General features: G+C 47.2%; 1 protein-coding gene across 1 annotated transcript in view; it reads left to right on the forward strand.

Annotated features, from left to right (window-relative positions):
* LOC142295329 (cyclic GMP-AMP synthase-like) overlaps positions 1–12,509 on the forward strand; it is a 69,541-nt gene that overhangs the window by 24,752 nt on the left and 32,280 nt on the right. The gene's annotated exons all lie outside the window — the stretch shown is intronic.

The raw sequence follows: 12,509 nt of genomic DNA on the forward strand, positions 1-12,509 counted from the left end.
CAGGTTTTGCTGGTACTGTAAAAAGCAGCTTTTTATTAGCATGTATATGCATAAAACCAATGGAAAAACATAAAAAAAAACACAGCAAAAACTCCCTGTGTGAACATAGTCTATTGATTGTATAAAGACACAATTCTGTAGATATCATGTTATGTGGCTTTCTGGCCACTGGGTTACAGCATGACATTTACTCTTTGTTTTTGCACTTCCACTCAGTGGAGACATACATGAATTTAACAAATCTTAATATATAGATGTTTATGTGACACTAGATCACACCAGTGGACGGCTTGAGTAGAATAGAGTCGCCCACCTGGGGGTCAGGGAGGGCAGGTGAGGAGTGTAGCCAGTAGTTAGTTGGAGAGAGTTGGGAAGTAACCCTCGAGCTGTGAGGAGCTTTGAGGAGGTCGGAAGCTGGGACTCCCGTAAGGAAACTGTCTAGGTTGCAGACGGTGGTCTGGGCCTAGAGGAGTCGGTCCCCTGGTCGCACTGGATCATGGCAAGGGGCTCAGATCTGTCAAGCAAGACAGCCGGCGGCCTTGCACCATCACCGGTCTGGGACCGAGGCACGACGGGGTACGTGGACCCTAGGTCGGGGAGTAGCTGCAGGTAACCCGATAATTTACCCATAGAGAACGGAGCCTTCAAGATTCGTTCCCAACCGCTCCAAAATCGGGGCACTAGCGCAACGAGGGGGATAGGACTTTCCATCTAAAATAGTCCAGAAAATCCCAAGCGTGAGCCCTGAGAGCAAGCTTCCACACTTAGCCATAGTGGGGATCGGGACCCAGCAAGTTTCACACTACCGGGACCACCAGAGAAGTAAACTTAGTGCCAGGATGCAGGTCACGGATCACCAGGCAGAACCATTGGGGACGGGACCCAAACTAGCTCCCCTCAGCGGCAGCGGTGTCCAGAGACTTGGTTTACCTGGTTGTCGGTGTCTTCTTAATGGACTGAGTGAGTACGAGAGTGACCCCTGCATCCCACGGCCTTACATCACACACCGAGTCCCGGGCATTCCCCCCTACCTGTGGAGTGTTACAACACCTGGCTGCCCCCGTCATCACCCTGGGTATTCCCCAACGTCAGTGGCAGTATTCACCCCAGTTATGCACGGGTGGCGTCACAAACTCTATAATCCCTTGTAAATACCCCTTCATTTGAGTGGCCGCACAACCCCCGGGTCCGGAGACCCTCGAACCACTGAGAACCTGGATCTGAGCAGCTCGGCTGCTGACACGGTGGTGGCACATACATATGGAGAAAAAGCAATCAGTATGCATGGAGCAGTGTGAAATACCTGTTCTAAATTACATGTGGCCCTCCAATACATGTAGGCAAGTAATAAACTAAGTGTACATTTGTATATCTAGCTCTCAATCAAAAATTTGTTACTGAGTTCCGAAATTCCATTATATATCACAAGTCTATTCTAATTTAGGACGGATAGATTTTTAGCCTCCCCTTAATGTAGTTATCCGATCTAAAGATATTGATCATTTATCTGCAATCTGGAGCTCCATTCACCATATACAGCTCCTTCTATTCAAGAGGATACAAGTTAATGTGCAGTACCCAGCAGCGGCTGCTTCAAATTAGGCCGGAGTCACACGCCTGTGAAAAACACGCACGTTTTGAATGGACATGTAAAAGGTGCGTATGGCCCTCCGTATGCTGTGATTTTGGCACATGAATGTTCTCCGTGTGCTATCCGTGATAATACATGGAGAGCAGGAACATTATGCTCACCTTGTCCCTGGCACTGCTGTCTGTGGTGCTGATGTCTTACACTCTGTGATCTCTGGAACTGCCGACTTCCCGCTGCTGTTGCTTCCGGCCTGCAGAGGAATGAATATGCGATGAGCATAATGAGCAGGGGTCTGAAGCAAGTGACAGCAGTGGCAGACACAGCAGCGCTGGAGAAGATGAGTATAGAAATTCATTTTATTTCACAGAAACGTGGTTTTCGTGGTTGTACGTCCGGTACATGTCATACTGATGTCACACAGAGCACATCCGTGCGACAGCCGTGCTGCCAGAGAAAAATGATCATGTCGCCATGTCGAGCACACGGACACACGTATGCTCCACACGGTCCATGCAAAACACGCACATATGCGCAAACCCATTGATTTTAATGAGTCTACGTGTGCCCATGTCTCTGGTATGTTTGAAAATGGACGTCACATGTACCGGAGACACGGATGTGTGGAGAGGGCCTTAAAGGCAGTTGCGCATTGAAGCTCTGTTCAGTGTATTTCCATAACCGGAACTTATAACAGTTGATCAGTGGAGGTGCCTCCATTAACAGTCTAATATTGATGGAATCTGCAGGATAGGTTCTTCAATGTATTGAGACTGAATTAACTCTTTAAGCTCCAAATAAATAGCTTGCTTGGGAGTGGCGCTACATTTTCTTTTTCAAATTGAATGACCAGAGTTAAATAAGGTGTGCAAATACCAGAAAATCTGCAAAAGAATGCTGGGTTTCCAGTAACAATAGTGTGCTATAAAGCCAATTTTTCCATAATATGAGCTTTTGAAAGTTGCCAAATTTAGGCACAACTTGAATAAATAAAATTTACAAGAGCAAATACAATTTCCTAAGTTAAGAATAGCAATGTACTATATTTGCAAAAAATCAGGTGCATTTTTTTTTTCATTTTGAGCACCCATAAACTTGAATAGGCTAGTGTCACGGGGTCCTTCTCCCATATCACATGATCAACAGAGCGAGAGATGAGTGAGAAATCCAACGCATATTTATTCAAAGCAATCCAGAATGTCCATCCAATAATCCACAAAACAGAGGGTAAAATTAGTCCAGCGATAAATGTCCAGGTCTCTGAGAAGCCGCAGCTTCTCCCATAGGATCAATCCTTCTCTCCTGAGGCTCTCAAACAGACTGACTGAATCTCCCAGGTAAGCAGAGAGTTTACAGTAGGTGGATCTCACGCCCCCTCCCCCGACTTAGGAACAAAAGGCTGGCAGGGGAGGAATTAAACCTACAAATGGGACAATGTACACAGAAGCAGTACAAATAAGATAGTAAACCACGCCCAAACATTAACCCACACAAAATGGTATACAATCCACAATATTCCACCATCACAACCTCTCCCTCCTTCTGAATAAGTATGCCATGAGGTCTACACAGACCTCTAGCCATCTCACTTAAGTCCATGTTGCTCAGCTGTGGATAGTCTATGGTTCTTGTTTCCAGAACAGTCCATCAACATTCTGGTGTTGGCTTCCACGCTTGTATTGGATGGAGAAGCTGTAGGTAGTCCCTTTTACAGCAATAGGGTTGGAAGGACAAGCTTCCCTTTGTGTCCTCCTTCACTCAAACTGCACCCACAAATTGACATTGTAGATCTCCCACATCATTTACAAGGAGAATATCTGCAGGCAGGCCGCTCATCACCCCAACCACACATTACTTGATCCCAAAGCCAAAGTCCAGATCTACAGTCGCCTTTGGGATATTCCTCCTCTGTCCTCCAGCCAATTCAATAACAATCCCTGGTCCATGATGTATCGCCTCTGGCCGAACCACCCGGGGATCAGCTATTGTGAGAAATGCCCCAAGTCACAAAATCCAATGACTCTCTGTCCATCCAGTACAACCTCCTGTAAGTGCTTAATTTGATGGTGAGAGGAACTCGGGGCTGTGGCTCGCATCCCATAAACCCCTAGTGGCCGACCATGAGTGTCTGAGTCATTCCTCAATCGAATAGCAGGGCAAGTGTTTTGCAAATGCCCAGGCTGCCCACATCGATAACATCTCCTCTGTGTCAGACTCCTTCTAATGTGCATTCTGGAGAAGGCAGATATAACTGGAGAGGGCAGGGGTGCAGGAGCACGCTGTGGCTTTTTGTCCAGAAGCCCCCTCCATTGCGGTCGGATAGTAAGGGTCTCATCATCCAGGGATGCAGCTCTATCCAAGGAGCACGGTGTGCGCTCTCTGACCCATTCCCGTATTTTGGAGGGACACTTGTAAAGAAATTGTTCTATGAGAAATACCTGTATAATGTCTTCCACAGTGAAGGCGTCTTCCGCTTCCAGCCGTCTCCGACATGCCTGGGACATCTTATGGGCATACATCCCAAACAATCCCCCCGTGGTGCATGGGAAGTCTCGGAACTGTGCCCTATGTGAGTCTGGGGTGATGGCATGGTAATCAAGGATAGTCCGTTTTACAATGTTATAATCCCGGTTCCGCTATGAGTCAATGGTGCGATAAGCCTCTGCCAGGCTTCCGCTCAGGAGTCCCACTAACAAACGCATCCAGCCAGAGTGGGGAACCTCCATCATGACACACTGCTGCTCAAAGTCCTTGAAGAACCCTTCCACATCTCTGGAAGCCTCATCAATTAGCTTGAAGTCTACCCGGGTAATCCATAAAGGCTCCCGGATCACTGGGTTTACACTCCAACTCACATTACACCCTCTGTCGGACTCCGTTGCTTCTTGTCTCCTCTGTGCTCGGCGAGCAGCCTGCTCCTTATATTACTGAGATACACCGGGGCCAAGAGCTGCCATTTCTTCTTCGAACCACACCACCCACTGGCTTTTTGGGGCAGGGATCCCCGTCCCCAGTGTTTGTCCGTCAGACATCTGGGAGGAGGTGGACTGGCTCTCACCCACAAGTAGATCAATTAAGGCTTCTTTACTCAGTCCCTAGTAGCTCAGGCCCAGATCTTTGTCTCTCTCCTTTAGACTGGAAGCAGTCCAGTTTCTGTACTAACTCTGTTGGTGGATCTCCATTAGGCTGCGCTCTGCTGATCCTGCCGCTGCCACCAGTTGTCACGGGGTCCTTCTCCCATATCACACGATCAACAGAGCGAGAGATGAGTGAGCAATCTAATGCATATTTATTCAAAGCAATCCAGAATGTCCATCCAATAATCCACAAAACAGAGGGTAAAATTAGTCCAGCGATAAATGTCCAGGTCTCTGAGAAGCCGCAGCTTCTCCCATAGGATCAATCCTTCTCTCCTGAGGCTCTCAAACAGACTGACTGAATCTCCCAGGTAAGCAGAGAGTTTACAGTAGGTGGATCTCACGCCCCCTCCCCCGACTTAGAAACAAAAGGCTGGCAGGGGAGGATTTAAACCTACAAATGGGACAATGTACACAGAAGCAGTACAAATAAGACAGTGAACCACGCCCAAACATTAACCCACACAAAATGGTATACAATCCACAATATTCCACCATCACAGCTAGTCACGTCAAAAATACAGAAGAGAATACTACATGATGGATTTTTTTTACACAGACAGTCCGTGTAAAAAAAAAAACCCCAGTCATATGAACGATCAAATTGTATAACATTGTCCTGAATGTTGTCAGTTTTTCCCACTGACAACACTCAGACTGAAAATACGTAGCCTAAGCGGAATAAATTAATCATCCTGTAGATGTGATAGCTTTAAATAAAGCAAAATATAAGAAAATTTAGGACAATGTAGGTATCTTCATCAGGCATGGTATAAGAAAGTATCAGAAGATACACACACATACTGTATATACAGAAAAAAGTCTGACTGGTCCCTCTCTATATACAAAAAGGGAAAGACTTGTCTTTCTAAGGAAGCAGGGTGAAATAGCCCGCACAGAACTGCCACAGGCTAGTCTTCCGAGACATGTCGACTATGGACAGGTATTTAAAGTATGTTTTCTCATACGCTGCAGCATGTCAGAGTAAAACATACACAGCTACAGTAATGCAGGTAGTGTCTGGTTCATGCTGACCATTTTTCAGACAACTTGAATTTCTTGTCAGATTCTCCTCAAAATGAGCACAAAGTTACTGTTCAAGTAAAGCCCTAATAAATGTTGCATTGTTATTGTCCAAACCAGTGCTGCGTTGGACAGAAATTTTTCTTTATCTTCTACTCTGTGGTAAAACAGGAAAACATGATATCCCTGCACCACCGCTCTCCGTTCTGTAGACCGCAGATTGATTTAGGCCTGCGGTCTAAAGAGCTGCAGAGAGACTCACATTCAAGGCGGGGACGTGGAGCAGCGTGATGATATCACGCTGGGACTCTGCGTGCCCTGGTACGATGACATCAAAGCATTGGTCCTATGTGTCTGTGGACTCTTTAGGATCCATGAGTAGGTGAGTATAAGATGTTTGTTTTTTTGTTTTTTTTCTTGTGGGTGAAATAATGGGGGCCATTATACAGTGTGGAGGAAATACTGAGGGCCATATTACAGTGTTGAGGATATACTGGGGGCCATATTACAGTGTTGAGGATATACTGGGGGCCATCCATCCGCTGTATCATGGCCCCAAATATTTCCCCCTCACTGTATCATGGCCCCCAGTATCCTCCCACATGGTAATATGGCCCTGAGTATCTCCCAAACAGTGTGGGGACCATCCATACACTGTGGGGGAGATACTGGGGGCCATTTTACCATGTGGGGTGATACTGGGGGCCATGATACAGTGTGGGGGAAATATTTAAGGCTATGATACAGTGTGGGGGACACTGGGGGTCATCTTATGGTGTAGAAGGGTAATTTAGTCTATATTACAGTGCGGGGGGATATTGGGAGCCATATTACAATGTGGGAGTATACTGGAGGCCGTATTACAGTGTGGGGGGATACTGGGTCATATTACTGTGTGGGAAGATACTGGGTGGCATATTACAGTGTGGGAGGATACTGGAGCAATGATACAGTTTGCAGTAAATACTGGGGTCCATATTACAGTGTGAGGGATACTGGTCACAATTATACAGTATGGAGGAATACTGGGGCATGTCATGATACAGTGTGGGGGGATATTTGGGGCTTAATTACAGCGTGTGGGGATACTGGAGTGATATTACCGTGCTGGTGTTACTAGGGGCCATATTACAGTATGTGAGATGCTGGAGCCAATGATACAGTGTTGGGGAAATACTGGGGTTCATAATACAGTATGTGTGAAATACTGGGGGTCATATTACAGTGTGGTGGAAACACTGAGGGCCATCATAGAGTGTGAGTAGTACTATTGATGGCCATCATATGGTGGGGGGGCTACTGAGGGCCATCATACAGTGAGGGATACTGGGGCCCATCATGTTGTGTAAAGGGAACTGTGTATTTATGTGGGAGCTGTGGAGGGCATCATACTGTGTAGAGGGGAACAAACTATATATGTGGGGACTTAAAAAGCATTATTCTTCTAGGGGCACTAAGTGTATTGATTGTGAAATGGGCACACTGGGGGCATTATTTCTTTCTAGGGGGCAAAATGTGGGCACTATTTCCTAGTGAACTTGTGCAGGTATTAATATTTTAATTAATGGGGCAATTTTACCATCCTGAGGGCACAAAAGAGGCATTTTACTTTGTAATGGGCACAGTGGTGGACTATATGTAGTAAGAGGATCAATAATGTGAACACATTTGGCAGCAGCGGCTCAGTATTGGGGTATCACCAGGACAACGTTTTTGCAGGTTTGGAATAGAAGGGGATAGTGTTGGAAATGGAAAAAGTCAAATGTGTCTAAGGCCTCTCTCACATGTCCGTCAAAAACCACGCACGTTTGTCACGGATATGTCAGAGGTGCGTTTTGCCCTGCGTGACCCGTGTTTATGGGCTACGTGTGTTCTCCGTATGTTATCCGTGACAACACACAGAGAATGGGGACTTTCTGCTCACCTGTCCCTGGTGTCGCTGTCCGTGGTTCTGATCTTCGGTCTCCAGTCCTGCCGACTCCCCGCTGCTTCTGCTTCTGGCCGCAGTGAAGTGAATATGCAATGAGCATAATGAGCGGGGGTCGGCAGCAAGTGACAGCAGCGGCAGAGACTGCAGGGCTGCAGAAGGTGAGTAAAGGGGTTTTTTTTCTCACAGAAACATGTCTTCTCTCCGGTGCGTGTCACACGGAACACCTCCGTGTGGTCCGTTTGCATTACGTGTGACACGTTTGCGTTCCATGTGACACCCGTGATGCCGGAGCGAAATGGACATGTCGGCGTGAGAAACACACGGACACATGTAAGTACGGAACGGACACACGTTCCGTGCGTAAATACTTACGTGTGTCCAAAACCATAGGAATACCTAGGTCTACGTGTGTATGTGTCTCCGGTATGTGAGTACTGCCAAACACGTACCGGAGGCATGTACGTGTGAAAGAGGCCTAAGTTGTAATCTTTGCATGTGAGTCATGAATTGAAAAAGTGATGTCAGTCTGGGTCAGATGGAAAAGACAGAAAAAGTGAGCAACTCCCTCAGAAATAACGTCAGCTTTAACCCCTTCACCCCCGGCCACTAAAACACCCTAATGACCGGGCCATTTTTTGCAATTCTGACCAGTGTGACTTTGACAGGTTATAACTCTGGAACGCTTCAACGGATCCTGGCGATTCTGACATTGTTTTTTCGTGACATATTTTACTTCATGTCAGTGGTAAATTTAGGCTGATTTTTTTGCGTTTATTTGTTAAAATTTCAGAAATTTTGCGAAAATGTAGAAAATTTCGCAATTTTCAAACTTTGAAAATTTATGCCCATAAATCTGAGAGATATGTCACACAAAATAGTTACTAAACAACATTTCCCACATGTCTAATTTACATCAGCGCAATTTTCGAAACAAAAGTTTTTTTCGTTAGGAAGTTAGAAGGGGTCAAAGTTCATCAGCAATTTCTCATTTTTCCAACAAAATTTACAAAATAATTTTTTTAGGGACCACATCATATTTGAAGTGACTTTGAGAGGCCGAGGTGACAGAAAATACCCAAAAGTGACCCCATTCTAAAAACTGCACCCCTCACTCTGCTCAAAACCACATCCAAGAAGTTTATTAACCCTTCAGGTGTTTCACAGGAACCAAAGCAATGTTGAAGGAAAAAATGAAAATTTTACTTTTGAACACAAAAATGTTACTTTAGCCATAACATTTTTCACAAGGGAGAAAAGAGAAAGTGCACCATACAATTTACTGTGCATTTTCTCCTGAGTACGCTGTTTTCCCATATGTGGTAAAAATCAATTGTTTGGGCGCACGGCAGAGGTCGAAAGGGAAGGAGCGCCATTTGAATTTTTGAACACAAAATTAGCTGGACTCATTAGCGGACACCATGTCGGGTTTGAAGACCCCCTGAGGTGCCTAAACAATGGAGCTCCCCCACAAGTGACCCCATTTTGGAAACTAGAGCCCTCAAATAATTTTTCTAGATGTTTGGTGAGCACTTTGAACCCCTGTGGACTTCACAGAAGTTTATAACGTTGAGCCGTGAAAAGAAAAAAAAATTTTTTTACCACAAAACTGTTGCTTCAACTAGGTAGCTTTTTTTTCCACAAGGGTATCTGGAAAAAATGCACCATAAAATGTATTGTGCATTTTCTCCTGAGTACGCAGATACCTCATATGTGGTGGAAATCAAATGTTTGGGCATACGGCAGGGCTCGGAAGGCAAGGAGCGCCATTTGAATTTTTGAGTGCAAAATTAGCTGCACTCATTAGCGGACGCCATGTCGGGTTTGAAGACCCCCTGAGGTGCCTAAATAATGGAGCTCCCCCACAAGTGACCCCATTTTGGAAACTAGAGCCCTCAAATAATTTTTCTAGATGTTTGTTGAGCACTTTGAACACCTGGGGGCTTCACAGAAGTTTATAATGTTGAGCCGTAAAAAGAAAAAAAAATTTTTTTTACCACAAAACTGTTGCTTCAACTAGGTAGCTTTTTTTTTCACAAGGGTATCAGGAAAAAATGCACCATGAAATTTATAGTGCATTTTTTCCTGAGTACGACAATACCTCATATGTGGTGGAAGAAGGGAATTTTGTTACTTACCGTAAATTCCTTTTCTTCTAGCTCCTATTGGGAGACCCAGACGATTGGGTGTATAGCTACTGCCTCCGGAGGCCACACAAAGCATTACACTAAAAAGTGTAAGGCCCCTCCCCTTCTGGCTATACACCCCCAGTGGGATCACTGGCTCACCAGTTTTAGTGCAAAAGCAAGAAGGAGGAAAGCCAATAACTTGGTTAAACAAATTCACTCCGAGTAACATCGGAGAACTGAAAAACCGTTCAACATGAACAACATGTGTACCCGAAAAAACCCAAAAATCCCGAAGGACAACAGGGCGGGTGCTGGGTCTCCCAATAGGAGCTAGAAGAAAAGGAATTTACGGTAAGTAACAAAATTTCCTTCTTCTTCGTCGCTCCATTGGGAGACCCAGACGATTGGGACGTCCAAAAGCTGTCCCTGGGTGGGTAAATTAATACCTCAAGTTAGAGCTGCAAAACAGCTCTCCCCTACGAGGAGGCAACCGCCGCCTGCAGGACTCTTCTACCTAGGCTGGCGTCCGCCGAAGCGTAGGTATGCACCTGATAATGTTTGGTGAAAGTGTGCAGACTCGACCAGGTAGCTGCCTGGCACACCTGTTGAGCCGTAGCCTGGTGTCGTAATGCCCAGGACGCACCCACGGCTCTGGTAGAATGGGCCTTCAGCCCTGATGGAACCGGAAGCCCAGCAGAACGGTAGGCTTCAAGAATTGGTTCTTTGATCCATCGAGCCAGGGTGGCTTCGGAAGCCTGCGACCCTTTGCTCTTACCAGCGACAAGGACAAAGAGTGCATCGGAGCGGCGCAGGGGCGCCGTGCGGGAAATGTAGATTCTGAGTGCTCTCACCAGATCTAACAAATGTAAATTCTTCTCATACCGATGAACTGCATGAGGACAAAAAGAAGGCAAAGAGATATCCTGATTAAGATGAAAAGAGGATACCACCTTCGGGAGAAACTCCTGAATGGGGCGCAGCACTACCTTGTCCTGGTGGAAGACCAGGAAAGGAGCCTTGGATGACAGCGCTGCTAGCTCAGACACTCTCCGAAGAGATGTGATCGCTACCAGAAAAGCCACTTTCTGTGATAGTCTAGAAAGTGAAACCTCCCTCAGAGGCTCGAAGGGCGGCTTCTGGAGGGCAACTAGTACCCTGTTCAGATCCCATGGATCTAACGGCCGCTTGTACGGGGGTACAATATGACAAACCCCCTGCAGGAACGTGCGCACCTTAGGAAGCCGTGCTAGACGCTTTTGAAAAAAGACGGATAGCGCCGAGACTTGCCCTTTAAGGGAGCCGAGCGACAAACCTTTTTCTAACCCAGATTGCAGGAAAGAAAGAAAGGTAGGCAATGCAAAAGGCCAGGGAGACACTCCCTGAGTAGAGCACCAGGATAAGAATATCTTCCACGTTCTGTGGTAGATCTTAGCGGACGTGGGCTTCCTAGCCTGTCTCATGGTGGCAACGACCCCTTGGGATAATCCTGAAGACCCTAGGATCCAGGACTCAATGGCCACACAGTCAGGTTCAGGGCCGCAGAATTCCGATGGAAAAAACGGCCCTTGGGACAGTAAGTCTGGTTGGTCTGGTAGTGCCGACGGTTGGCCGACCGTGAGATGCCACAGATCCGGATACCACGCCCTCCTTGGCCAGTCTGGGGCGACGAGTATGACGCGGCTGCAGTCGGATCTGATCTTGCGTAGCACTCTGGGCAAGAGTGCCAGAGGTGGAAACACATAAGGGAGCCGGAACTGCGACCAATCTTGCACTAAGGCGTCTGCCGCCAGAGTTCTGTGATCGCGAGACCGTGCTATGAAGGTTGGGACCTTGTTGTTGTGCCTGGACGCCATTAGGTCGACGTCCGGCCTTCCCCAGCGGCTACAGATTTCCTGAAACACGTCCGGGTGAAGGGACCATTCCCCTGCGTCCATGCCCTGGCGGCTGAGGAAGTCTGCTTCCCAGTTTTCTACGCCGGGGATGTGAACTGCGGATACGGTGGAGGCCGTGGCTTCCACCCACGTCAGAATCCGCCGGACTTCCTGGAAGGCTTGCCGACTGCGTGTCCCTCCTTGGTGATTGATGTATGCCACCGCTGTGGAGTTGTCCGACTGAATTCGGATCTGCTTTCCTTCCAGCCACTGCTGGAAGGCTAGTAGGGCAAGATACACTGCTCTGATTTCCAGAACATGGATCTGAAGGGTGGACTCCTGCTGAGTCCACGTACCCTGAGCCCTGTGGTGGAGAAAAACTGCTCCCCACCCTGACAGACTCGCGTCTGTCGTGACTACCGCCCAAGACGGTGGTAGGAAGGATCTTCCCTGTGATAATGAGGTGGGAAGAAGCCACCATTGCAGAGAGTCCTTCCGAAAAGGATACTTTCCTGTTCAGGGATGTTGACTTCCCGTCCCATTGGCGGAGAATGTCCCAATAAGAGGACGCAGATGAAACTGCGCAAACGGAACCGCCTCCATTGCCGCCACCATCTTCCCGAGGAAGTGCATGAGGCGTCTTAAGGAGTGCGACTGACCTTGACGGAGAGTCTGCACCCCAGTCTGTAGTGACCGCTGCATGTCCAGCGGAAGCTTCACTAGCGCTGACAGGGTATGAAACTCCATGCCAAGATACGTTAGTGATTGGGTCGGTGACAGGTTTGACTTTGAGAAGTCGATGATCCACCCGAACGTCTGGAGAGTCTCCAGCGC

The sequence above is a fragment of the Anomaloglossus baeobatrachus genome, chromosome 3 (genome assembly GCF_048569485.1).
Source record: "Anomaloglossus baeobatrachus isolate aAnoBae1 chromosome 3, aAnoBae1.hap1, whole genome shotgun sequence".
NCBI lineage: Eukaryota > Metazoa > Chordata > Amphibia > Anura > Aromobatidae > Anomaloglossus > Anomaloglossus baeobatrachus.